The sequence below is a fragment of the Camelus ferus genome, chromosome 34 (genome assembly GCF_009834535.1).
Source record: "Camelus ferus isolate YT-003-E chromosome 34, BCGSAC_Cfer_1.0, whole genome shotgun sequence".
NCBI classification, from domain to species: Eukaryota; Metazoa; Chordata; class Mammalia; order Artiodactyla; family Camelidae; genus Camelus; species Camelus ferus.
In genome coordinates, this window is record NC_045729.1 from 20,279,290 (window position 1) to 20,291,885 (window position 12,596).

At 43.7% G+C, this 12,596-nt stretch overlaps 1 protein-coding gene and 1 pseudogene across 6 annotated transcripts in view; one reads left to right on the plus strand and one right to left on the minus strand.

Annotated features, from left to right (window-relative positions):
• Positions 1-1,867: 1,867 nt before the first annotated feature.
• Positions 1,868-6,327, minus strand: LOC116661263 (annotated as a pseudogene).
• The window catches only part of ADIPOR2 (adiponectin receptor 2), a 42,701-nt gene continuing 31,982 nt past the window's right edge, over positions 1,878-12,596 (plus strand). For 2 of the 6 annotated variants that reach the window (XM_032473485.1, XM_032473491.1), the window contains exon 1: positions 1,878-2,033. The gene's annotated coding sequence lies outside the window, so the exon portion shown is untranslated. Of the gene's footprint in view, positions 2,034-2,158; positions 2,250-2,554; positions 2,579-2,683; positions 2,702-12,596 lie in introns of those variants that run through there. The other 4 variants (XM_032473492.1, XM_032473487.1, XM_032473490.1 and 1 more) reach the window with 4 other exon arrangements.

Consider the following 12,596-nt stretch of genomic DNA (forward strand, 5'->3'; position numbering starts at 1 on the left):
CACCATCTCAGGCACATACTGCAGCATCACTGACGCCTCATTCTGGGATGGCCCCAACTGAGTTATGAAGATTCGTCACCCAGGGATGAGTTTCTTGTCAACAACCAGTGATAATTGTAGAGATGACCACGTAAGACTGGCTGTGCCACAGGCCACTGTTGGTGGTGACTAGTCTGGGGAGTAGTGGTGGACAGGACCCTTTTCTGGGTGCTGCCGGAGAGGAAGTACTCCACCCTCCTGTGGAGAAGTGTGACATCCTCGGAATAGGGAGAACAGAGATTTTAAACCTCCAAGCTGACACTGAGGATGCAGAATTTTACTGAATTGCCCTCCCTTGGTTGTTGGACGGCTAGTCAGAAGACAACATATAAAGGTTAGTAACTGAAGTACAGCTGGGGAGAGAGGCCTGAAAAATCTGCTTTGGAACATTTAATGGTGACCTTAGGGTAAGAGAGATGGGGGAAGCCATCCATGGATGTGGCACTCAAGGGACTGTCCCTCAGGCCTGGTGTGGTGGCATCGTCTTCATTAGCTGAGAAGGTGTGAGCATTCTGAGGAAGTGATGTGGCTTGTTTCTCCATCGGGAGCACGAGGAACTGGTGGTAGTGATGTGGGAGTGGGTTTAGATGACAGGGAGTGGGAGGTGAAATCTCGGTGGGAAAAAGATTCTTTCACACGTATTTTAGCCCCCAAAGGACTGTTTCAGGGGAAGCGTCCAGGAGTACAGCACTTTGTTTTGTCAAAGCTTTTGTCAACCTTCACTGAAATGTTGCAGAAAAGGTTTGAGATCTTTGAACAGGCTGTGTTTATGTATCCCTGGTGTCTTTACTGGACCTCTTATTCAGCCTGTGGGTCCTGTGCTCATCTTTGCCCTGTGTGACTTGGTGTCCTGGGTCAGGTCGCTGTGCACACACGCTCGTGTTGTTTCTGCCGTGCTGCAGACGTGTGTGGTTGTCTGCCTTGATCTCATCTCTTTCGAGCTTATTGGGTGGAGTTAGTTCTAAGATACCAGTATTAAGACCATCTTATTCATGCTCTTTCTGATTTTAGTGACCCCCACCCCCTCAGGCACCGGGGATTAAACCCAGGACCTCGTGCCCCCGTGCCCCCCACCCCCAGGTCTTTCGTTATGTGATATGTGACGCTTTCCAGCCTCCTTTTTCCCTCCTGCTGTGGTCCAAGGGAGGGACAAGCCTGGGGCGTAGGCGTCCTCGAAAGCTCGCGGGTTTCCTTTAGTCACTATAACCAGAGTTTGGTCAGTCCCTCTCAGAGCCGAAGGCGAAGACAGCACTTCCCACACCGGCCGACCCGACTTCTCTCTCATACGGTAAGTATGCGATCAAACCCGACCCTGGTTTCTAAGAAGTGAGAGCTCAACTGAACGTCGCAAGAAGAAGATCGCTCGTTCTGGGCAAGTGGACGCAGGATTTATCGCTGAATTCGTTTCTGCTACTCCATTAAACCACTTCAAAAGTCGCCCTGAGTTACACAGAGCAGCGGGCTCACATTCGTTTTGGGGAAGTCGTGGGGCACAGACCACAGGATCTTAGTGAGGTTTTGGGCAAGAGCGGGGTGACGCTCGGGATTTCCGTCCGAAGACTCCACCCGCGACGCTGAGGCGTGTAAACCGTATCCATAGAGACCGGGAAGCGTCCCCGAGCCGGGAGGCCCCGCCTCTTCCGATGCACCGGTTCCCGCTTCCGGTGTGAGAGAGGCGAAAGGACTTCCGTGTCCCGGGGAGCGGGGCGCCGCCCGCTCGGGGTCCGGACCCACCCGCGGCTCCCAAGTTGCACCAGGCCCGGGAGCGGCGGGCCGGACGCTTCCGGCTTGGGCCAGTGCGGCTGCGCAAGAGGAGCGCGCTCATTGGCTAAAGCCGCCTCGTGCGATTCGCGTCACGGCGGCGGCGGCGCAAGTAGACTCCCGGACGCTGGGTCGCGGCATTGGCGGCGGCGGCGGCAGCGGGCGGCTCCTCCGCTCCCCTCAGCTCCTGACGGCCGCGGTTCCGAGGATCCCGAGACGCGTGGCGAGCTCTGGTGAGGCTCTGGAGTGACGGCGACGTCTTGGGGAGGGAGGGAGGCAGGGAAGGCGGGCGGGCCGGCGGGGGCGGGGGCGGGGGCGGGGGCTGGGGGCTGGGGGCTGAGGGCGGGCGTCCCGGCAGCGCCGCGGGCAGGGAGCGCGCTTGTCCGTCCCCCTCTCGGCCCTCCTGACCCCCTGGCCGGCGCCCACCGCCTGGCTCGCCCGCGGCTCCCGTAAGTCCCGGGTCTCCCGGCTCCAGGTCCCGCCAACCCCGGCTCCCCTCCGGCCCGGCTTCCCTCGGCCCCGCTCCCCTCAGTCCCGGGTCTCCCGGCTCTCCGCAGCGCCCCTCCGCGCTTCTCTCCGGCCGCACTGCGGGGTGGGCTCCGCTCGGGCCCCGGCCCAGCACCTTCGGCGGGGACGCCCCTCTCCGGCCGTTGCCCGCGTCCTGGGCCGGGTTTCTGGGGCCGCGCTGGGCTGCGTGTGTGGGTGTTCGCCTCTGGAGGCTGCTGCTCGCCGGCCTCAGCGGGTCTGGGCTTCTACGGAGAGCCCGCCCTGGGCACGGGTAGGTGCCTTTCCCTCTGGCTGTGGACCTTGTTTACGTTCGCATCTGGGCTTTGACAACTTGTGAGGTCGCTCAGCAGGAGGAGTCAGATGTCCAGCTGCGCTTGTGCTGACTTCGTTGCAGGTTGTAGGCACTTTTTTTTTTTTTTTTGGTTAAATTGTCTTTTAATGTCCTTATATTTAGATTCTGAGTTTCTCAGCCTTAGGTTGTTCCCAAGTCTCTCTGCCCAAAAGAGCCCTTCCCCCTTCTCCAGAGAAACCATTGAAAACGCCAAGAAATCTGTCATAACGAACATTTCAAGTCATCTGACCTCTTCCCAGTGAAATGTTAAAAATAATTTCCTCCAACTCAAAAGCTTTATTTTGGGGACGGAGATCAGAAACTTGGTCAGTTTTGAATTTGGAAGTGTCCTCATATGAAAGGCCGCGTGCATGCCTTCTCTCGCCACCTTCTGACCCTAATTCTGTTAGAATTTCATACATTGATTTTTCATTAATTTTACTTCATAGAAATTTCACTTCTAATGCTTAGTTGTCCATAGTTGGTTTCATCTGTTCCCACAGATTTGTCAGAGTGCTGACTGTGATGATCTGAAACTAATATCATTTCATCAGTAGTTGGGACTTAAACATAGTAGCCGGTGGCAGCTACTTGGTGGTGAATTGTTATGAAAGTTGAAGAAATTCCAGATTGGTTTAAATATGAAAGTCATACTTCTTCTGGCTTCTATTTATAATTGCCTACACAGCAGTGTATGCTCCTATCTAGACTTTAGGCTCCTTAAAAGCAAATTTGCTCTTACTGGGGCACTAAAGATGAGAGGAGGATTTCCACAGCCTGTATATAAAGGTTTGTGTTTTTCTGTCCCTATTCTTGCATTATTCATAAATAATAGATTTTTTTCCCTCCATCTATAGTGTCGGTTTAGCTGATGTACTTTCTTTGGTATAAATCACATTTTGTTTTCCAAAAAGAAAACAATTTTGTTTCTTATTTTAGGGGTTGGCAAACTTTATAGCTTCCCGCCCTGCCAGCTGCCTGTTTGTTTGTTTCTTGTAAATTGTTTTTAGTGGGACATGGACACATGCTTTCGTTTGTATATTGTCTGTGGTTGCTTTTGTGGTGAACAGTGGAGTTGAGGAGTTGGGACAGAGACCCCTATGGATTGTAAAGCCTAAAATATTTACTGTCTGGCCTTTAATAGAAAAAGTTTGCAGACTTTACTTTATTAAGAATGATGCAGAGGCAGTATAGAAAATTTAAATGAATTAGAAAAGTATAAAAGAGAAAGTAAAAATTGTCCAGGATGACAGCACCTAGAGGCATTTGTTTTTGTGATTGTCCTAACAGAATCTGTTAGTGATTGTTATATGTAAATGGAATGATGATATTGCTAAATATTGGTTTGTAATCTGTTAAAAACCCTCAGATTATTTTTATTTGGCTGTTGAATAAATTGTAACTTTTGCATTGAAGATCTCACTAGAAAGGGGCTTGATGAACCAGGTTTTCTTGATTTATCTTACAGTCAGCATTAAAAAAAGATTATAGGAATAATAGATGCTTGGTGGTGGTAGCGGTGATGAGCATTACTTATTGATCGCTTACTACGTCCTAGATAGCTTTCTAGTACTTTACATGTAGTAAAGTCATTTAATACCTGCAGCAGCTCCAGGGTTAACCATACCATTATCCCTAGTTGCACATGAGAAAACTGAGGCACAGAGAGATTAACTGCCCAAGTTTGTCGGCTGGTTAATGGCATGGCTGGGATTTGAATCCATGCAGGATGGTTCCAGGACTTAGGCTCTCAGTGTGCTACAGAGCCTCTTAGAGTGCAGCTCAGTGTGGAAAGTTCTTAGGCTGTCCTGAGGTATATAATGTAAAATTTCTTCCTATGCTCTTCCCAGCCTCACTCTGTAGAAAACCACTGATAATAGTTGGAAATACAGCTTTCTCGCTCTCTTTGCCTGTTTATTTGCAAATGCTTATTTGCAAAATAAATGTTTATTTGCAAATCTGTCTACACATGCAGGTTTTTAAAAAAATTGATAGACTTTATTTTTTACAGCAGTTTTAGATTTGCAGAAATTTGTGGTGTTAGTACAGAAAGTTCCCATATCTAACCCACCCTCCATTTTCCCTTAATAATACCTTGCATTACATGGCATATTTGTTACAATTGCTAAACCAATATTGTTACATTGCAAATTAAAATCTATATGTTAGGGCTTTTTTTTTTTTTTTTTTTGGTCGTTGCAGAGCTTTTAAAGTGGGATCAAACCAATCATTGTTCAGCAGTGTGCTTTTTTGGGGTGGTTTTAAAAATACAGTGCTTCTGGACTTTTTAATGCAAATAAACAGTCTTAACTCACTAACATTCAGATTAATGACACAAATTTAGCATTTTTTTTGGAATGGAAGACTTGCTTGGAAGTTTCTTAGTTATTTTTCTTTTTTTTCGTAAGTTTATCTTGTAGCACCAGTGCTTTTCTCTGAAGAACACCTTTTCCCTATAACGGAGGCATTTGCGACAGTTAACCTAGGACCTTGTACCCGCCGAGCATGCCCTCTACCTTCAGCTTCTTGGAGACTTCTTACTGTTCTTCATCAGAAGAGTGGTGCATGTCAACCCACTTACCGACAGCTGCCTCCTCACTACGGCTGTCACTTCCTCACCTGTTTTTTTGTTTTTAATCGTTCTCAGCATTCTCTTCCTCACCTTCCAGAACGTCTGTTCCTGGAATGCAGTGTTTGGCATCTAATTCTTCATACCCTTACACCCTTGATTTTATTGAAGCTTCTGTGGTATTACCCTGGAATTCCTCACATCATCCCATTCTTCGTGTTTTACTGGGTGAGGTTTTGAGGAAGTTTTTCAGTCATTGAGCTTTTATCTCTTCCAGAGTATTGCTTCCTACTGTCATGACTTCCCCAGAGTTCTTGTCATAACAAAATGGGTGGCCGTGGTCATGAGCAATGACTAAATGGTCTCTGGGACTGCCAGGTGGTGTGAAATGTGCACAGCGCAGCAGAATGATTTTGTTACTTATTTTTGGTGCTGCTGCGGAAACCTTTGCACCAGGGGCTAGAAGTGAGGGAGAAATAGCTTCATGCATTCCTGCCAGTCTGGAGACAAGGTTCATGAGTACCATCCTTACTTCAGATGTCTCCTTTATAGCTCTTCGGCTGCTATAGTAGTTCTTCTGAAATCTTGGGGCTCATGAATCAAATGGATAGCTGGGAAGTGACACACTTCCGATTTTTTCTGCTTTTGCTTCTGCAGTACTTCCATAGCCTTCGTGTGTTCGGAGCCCCTGCGCCGTGGTGCACTCATCAGCGTTCTGGGTCCCTGAGCCGTTCAGCTTGTTTTCTCTTTCCTTGGAAGAATGTCAGGGCAGCAGCTAGCACTTTGGTGACCTCAGAGAAGCATGCAGTCGTGGTATCATCAACAGCCTTGGCATCAGTTCAGGTGTTTCTTCTACAGTGCTCAGTCATCACTTCCAACGATATCTTGGCTGCAGTTTCCTTGCTATCCCTTAACGTGTGAAGTTCTGCAATACTGTGTTCAGTTTATTCTTGTTTTTTTGTACTTTTATTCTCATCAGTCACAAAATGAGCACATCAAGTCTTAGAAGCTTATATGGCAATGTAAAGGTTCAAAGGAGAGCTCTAGCGGCCTTGATTGAAGAAGCCTCTTCTCAGTGAGATCGAAGCATCTGAAAATGTTATTGGAAGCTTTGCACTCAAGAAGGTGAAACTGTAGGAGAACAGATCTTTCAGTTCTTGAGGAAAGTTATCTAGATGTTCTGGGTGGCCGTGACCAATCTGTGCCGTAGACATCACCAGCTTTGCCAGTTCCTTGCTGGGTTATTTGGTTGCAATTTGAAAATCTCCACATTGGATTTGTGGTGAATGTTCTGCTGTTGTGGAAACTCCTCGGTGTAGGCCAGAGGGTCCACTTAATTTTTTTAATTTTTTTTTAGTGGAGGTACTGGGGATCGAACCCAGGACCTCTTGCATGTCAGGCGTGCACTCTACCACTGAGCTCTTACCCGTGCCCCCTCCCCACCCCGGGTCCACTCTATTCTGTAACTGCTGCGTGCTGCTGGACAGCTAGTGTTTATTTCTGCTGGACATGTTGGGTGCAGCTGGCTCTCAGTGAGCAGTTCTCAGAAGACCCGCACCACTGACACCAGCCAGCCCTTCTCAGGCTGTGGCTTGGAATCTTGCTTCCAGGTATAACCAGAAATAGCACTTGGGAGCGTGGCAGATGGCGCCGTCTTGGCTCATAGTTGTGTGCTGTAAGAATCAGCATTCGTGGGTGGCTTTCCAGGTCAGTACATTTGCATCCACTCTGTTCTTCTAATAGTTTCTTCTTATTTTATCGACTTTGCGCACCGTAATTTAGTGCTATTCCTATTGCTGGATATTAAGATTGCTTAAATTTATTGTATATTGTACATGTGCGTTGTATGTACAGTTGTTGCCCGTTGATGACTCTTTGGGGTAACTTTCTAAGAGTCTAATTAATCACTGGGTGGGAGGAAATGCATGTTTTTCGTTTTGATGTGTGTATATTACCAGACTGCCGTCCAGAAAGGTCACTGCAGTATAAGCTCCCACCAGAAATGTGGAGGTCTAGCTTCTCCATGCCATTGTGAGCTTTTCTTTTTTTTTTCCAATCTTTACCTGATTAACAGTTAAACATTTCTTGCGTTTTTGGATAGCCTTCTTTTGAAGTTGGTTTAGAATTGCTTTTTAGGTAGGACGTAAATTCTATAGTTATTCTTTCTAGTACTTACTCCATTAGATAGAGCCACTCACATATTTAGATTCCCTACCTGGGCCTTGAAGGCAGTGTGATTTTTGCCACCCCTGTGGAAAGAATCCGGGTGACTGCCTAGAAGACTGTCTGTTTCCTGAGGGTAGGGAGTGCACAGCTTTCTTCATGTCTGTAGCAGTTCTGGTGGCGAGCAAATAAATGTTCTTTCTGAAACCTAAGTTGGATTATGTTCTTTCGAACCTACTGCTTAGTGAAGCGCTTTAACTTTCTTAAGAATAACCTTTTCAAAGTCTTTGTGAGATGTAAATTGGAAAAATTGCAGCATGAAATTGTCATCTTGGTGTGTGTTCTCCATGTTATCCTTTATTTCTAAAATGAGACAAATAAGACTGACTATCTCAGGACCTGTTTGTTAGCAGTGACTAACCTACCCTATTTGCTAAGTGATTTGGTCTTCAGTTCTAGAAGTTAAAAAATGGATTGATTAGGGGATTCGTTTCTGTAGTCCACGGCTTTGAATTTTCTGTTGGAGCATACATACCATGTGTCAGGGGTGTGTGCTGGCGAGGTGCTGCGCTTAGCTGAGTTAGATGTCGGTGTCCAGACTCAAGGAGGCAGGAAGCTACGTTCACGAAGCTGCCAGGATATCTTCAGGCCTGGCGAAAACACCTGTGGGAAAGCACATTTCATGTGTTTTAACAAAAGTTCACAACAAGTATATAAAGTTTTCTTCATATCTGACTTATAATGTCGCATATTCTTAGTGTGCTTCTCTATTTTCCACAACATCCATGTGCTAGAAAACAAAGCATACAAAGTATAATGAGTGTGAAAACACAAAATTAATTGTTGAATTTTGGCCAACTTTGCATTTTCTCATTTTCTTTTGTAGGCATTTTTTGGTTAGTATATTAGGTATACTAATTGTTGTTTTTCACTGGTAGCATATTTACTTTAATCGTATAGGTTCTGAAATTTTAGTTTAGTGCACATGTATGCGTAGTTGTAACTGCCCACTCATTCCTTTGGTCAGGGAAGAGTGGTGGCAGTGCAGACGCCTTGGTGTGGTGGAACAGAAGGGTTATTTTTATTTTCTTGGAATTTATTTATATTTTATTTCATTTCAGAGAGAATTTCTGTAACTTTAAAGATTGAGAAGTATAATTATATATATATAAATATATATAAAAGAAAAACGAGGAAAAGGAGGAAGCATATATTCTGTTCCCAGGTGGCAACATAACTCAATGACTAAGAGTAAAATTTGGATTTGAATTTGCTTGGCAGCAGAGATAAAAATGGGAATATGGTAAAATACGTAATATTGAACTGGACGGAGGAACAAGACCAATTTTCCAGGGATAAATCTTCCCTTGACAAACTTTAAGGAACTGTTTAAATTGGGCATTACATAAAAGCTCCGCTCCCCCCTTTTTTTTGCTAGAGGCCCAGATTAAAAAAAGGTGAAAATGATACATTAAAGTTTCAAGCCAATATTGGCTGAAATTTCTTATATTTACACCAGAGAATTTCACTTCAAACTTACTATGACCAGTGGCTGTAATGTGCTATTTGTGTCTTTAGTGAAGCCCTGTAGGACAGTGGTAAGGCATGGTCTTTGGAGGTAGACAGATACAGATTTGAATTTAAGTTTCTGTCCCTGATGTGACTTGATTGTGACGACATTGACTTGATCTCCTTTAGTCTGAGTTTCTTCATCCATAAAATGGGACCCCATTTCATAAAGATGCTAGAGGATTAAATGAGATGATGGGTAAAAGGCCAACTACTTAGCCTGGTTCAGAATTGGTTCCAGTAAGTATTAAGCAACAGTTCACCTGCCTTTAATGAGATAGCACCATGGCCAGGAAAAATAGAACCACTTACCTCTGTGCGAGGCAGTGTTGTATGATGGAGAGGGCCTAACCTGGGCGGTTCTGCTTGTCTGTTTTGTAACCTATGTAGTCTTGAACAGTCTCACTCTCAGCCCTCTCATTTGTAAGTGGGGAACACTGTGTAACAGGCAGAGTTAAATGAGAGTGTATATGAAAGCTCACCTCACCTGGCACCTGATAGCCTCTAAGTTAGCGTCTAAATTTTGTAGTGATAGGCAGTGCTGTGCTTCTGAAGTAGGACTTGAGAAGGCTTTTGGTTGTAGAAGCCAGAATGGTTATGAATTAGTCTGTGTTTAACTTCGCTTTGAGGGAATCACAATTAGGGAATGTTTACTGAAGGAAGACTTTTTAGGAAGTTACTGTTACTTGGTAAGATGATGTTGTGGTTGCTTAGCTTGTACAGACCTGTGCGTTCCCCAGTAGTCTACACTTAGGTACATGAACTTCAACGGTGTCAGTTGTTTTAGCATTTAAGATGAACTTTACTGAAGTATGAGTTACACACAATAAAATATACTCACTTTAAGTACTCGGTTAGATGAGTCTTGACAGTTACATACCCAGATAATCATCACCCAGGTCAAAATGTAGAATTTCTGTCGTCTCCCTCACGCTCCTTTGCAGGTAGTCCACTCACCCCAACCCCCCACATCTGGCCCAAGGAAACCTCTGATCTGCATGGATTAATTTTGCCTCTTAGAATTTTGTGTAAGTGGAATCATATGTATTCTTTAGTGTCTGGCTTCTTTCACTCAGTGTAGTTTTTTTTTTTTAAGGGGGTGATTAGGCTTATTTATTTATTTATAGAGGAGGCACTGGATTTACGCTCTACTCTTTGAGCTGTGCCCCCCCCCCCCCAACAGCGTTAAGCTTTTGAGATTCAGCTGTGTTGCTGTGTGCCGGTAGTTTGTTCCTTTTTTAATTGCGGGGTGGTATTCATCATAGTATTGCTGCACTGCAGTTTGTTAATTCATTTACCTTGATATTTGGGTTTCCAGTTTTTGGCTATTATGATTAAAACTGCTACGAACATTCATGTACAAGCCTTTTGAACATGATGTTTTTATTTCTCTTGGGTAAATTCTTTTTTTTTTTTTAATTGAAGTATAGTCAGTTACAATGTGTCAATCTCTGGTGTACAGTATAATGTTCTTGGGTAAATTCTTAGGAGTAGCATAATTTAGTTCTATGGTATATGTTTGGCAGTTTTTTTGTTAAAAATATTTCATAGTATTTTTATCGGGTTATTCTCCCATCAGCAGTGTACTAGGTCTCATGAATACTGAGACCTAGTTGTGTTCTTAAGTACCCATTCTTTCACTGTGAAGTGGTATCTGGTGGTTGTTTTTTAGGAGAGGGCAGTTAAGTTTATATTTTTTTAATGGAGGTACTAGGGACTGAACCCAGGACCTTGTGCATGCTAAGCATGTGCTCTACCCCTGAGCTTTACCCTGACACCCCCTTTACATTTATTTAAAAAATTGTTTTTCCTTTTATTGAGTTGCAAAAGTTCTTTATATTCTGAGTACAAGTACTTTGTCAGGTGTGTGTATTTTGAGTATATTCTTTTATTCTGTGACTTGTCTTTCATTTTTTTAACAGAACCTTTTAAGAGCAGATATTTAAATTTTTTGATGAGCCGATTTTATCACTTTTTTTCTTATGGTTAGTGCTTTTTTGTATCCTATGAACTATTTATTTACTCCAAAGCAGTGAAGATTTGCTGCCGTGTTTTCTTTTGGAAGGACCTGTAGTCTTAGATGTTATACTTAGGTCTATGATTTGTTTCAATTTTATTTTGTGGTACAGCCCCCCCTCTCCCCGTATGGCTATCCAGTTGTTCTAGACTATTCTTTACTCATTGAATTACCTTGGCACCTTTGTTGAAGATAAACTGTCCATGAATGAATGAGAATCTTTTTCTGTACTGTTACATTGATGTCTGTCCGTCCTTACTCTAGTACTAATGCCAGTACTATACTTCCTTGATTACTGTAGCTCTGTTGTAAGTTTTGTTTATTCTAGATCCTTTGCATTTTCATAAATTTTAGTATTGGTGTCAGTTTCCACCGAAAAGCCTGCTGGAATTTTTGACATTATATTGAGTATATAGATCTTTCGGGGAAGAATCGCCACCTTAACAATATTGAGTCTTCCAGTCCAATAAAATGGTATATCTTTATGTTTATTTAGATGTTCTTTAATTTCTTTCAGCAGTGTTTTGTAGTTTTCAGTATAGAAATGTTGGGGGTATTCGTTAGACTTGCTCCTAATTTTAAGGGCTGCAGTAAATGAGGGAATATTTCTGTTTTCTTTTCAGGTGTTGCTAGTATGTAGAATTAAAATTGATTGATTGGATGTTGAGCATGCAGAAATTCTTTAATAAGTAGTCAGATGGAATTTAATTTATTCTCATCTGAAATTTCTGGAGGAAAAACCATAGAGAGTAAGAAAAAATTATCTCTGATGGGTTACAAGTTTGGACGACTCTAAATTTGAAGCATAAAAGTACATTTGAATTTAATGGGAAAATGCACAATAATGAATACACAGAGATCTACTGTAGAGATTGTCCAGCAAATGAGACGGGATAGTTGTGTTACTCGAACAGCTGGCTTCACCTCTTGGTAGGTGTTGAGCCAAAAGACGCAGCTAAGCCAAAGATTGAGAGGAGGAGTTGTTAACGTAACTTGCAGCAAGTAAGGAGAACACAGGGCATCTTTTCCAGAGCAGTGTCAACCCCATAGTAAAACTGGGGAATTTTTAAGCTAAGGGTGCCTGCATACTCGTGAAGGGGCTTGGGTTGTCCACAGAGTCCACACTTTAGGTGACTGAAGCCACCAGGGCCAGAGAAGGCCAGCGTCACCATCCCTTAGGTTCCAGTTGATCTGGTGTTTTGAGTGCTTCAGGCTAACCTTTACCTTCCAAAGAGAACTGGGAGAGTCTACAACTGATATGGTATCTTTGCTATTTTTACTTCTCAAGAGATCACTGATTACTGAAACTTGTTCCAGGGCTAGCACTGTAGCCAGACTTAGATCACAAAATGGCTTAGGCTGAAAATGACTTCTCTTCTGTCAAGAAAGCCATGCCTGGTTCTCTTTCTCCTGGGGCCTCCCGCCCTATCTGCTTATTAGTTGTAGAAAGACATGTAGAGTTGAGAAGTTTAAAATGTTAAAAATAATGCTAAATATTCAATGTATCTTTTTAGGTAGAAGACAGTGGAAACCACTTGACTAGTATAAATAAAAAGAATCTTGTTTTTATTGAGTGTATTTTGACCTACCAGCATGTCTGTTTTACCTTTGTGTGTGTATCGTCAGATGATTTACCGTTT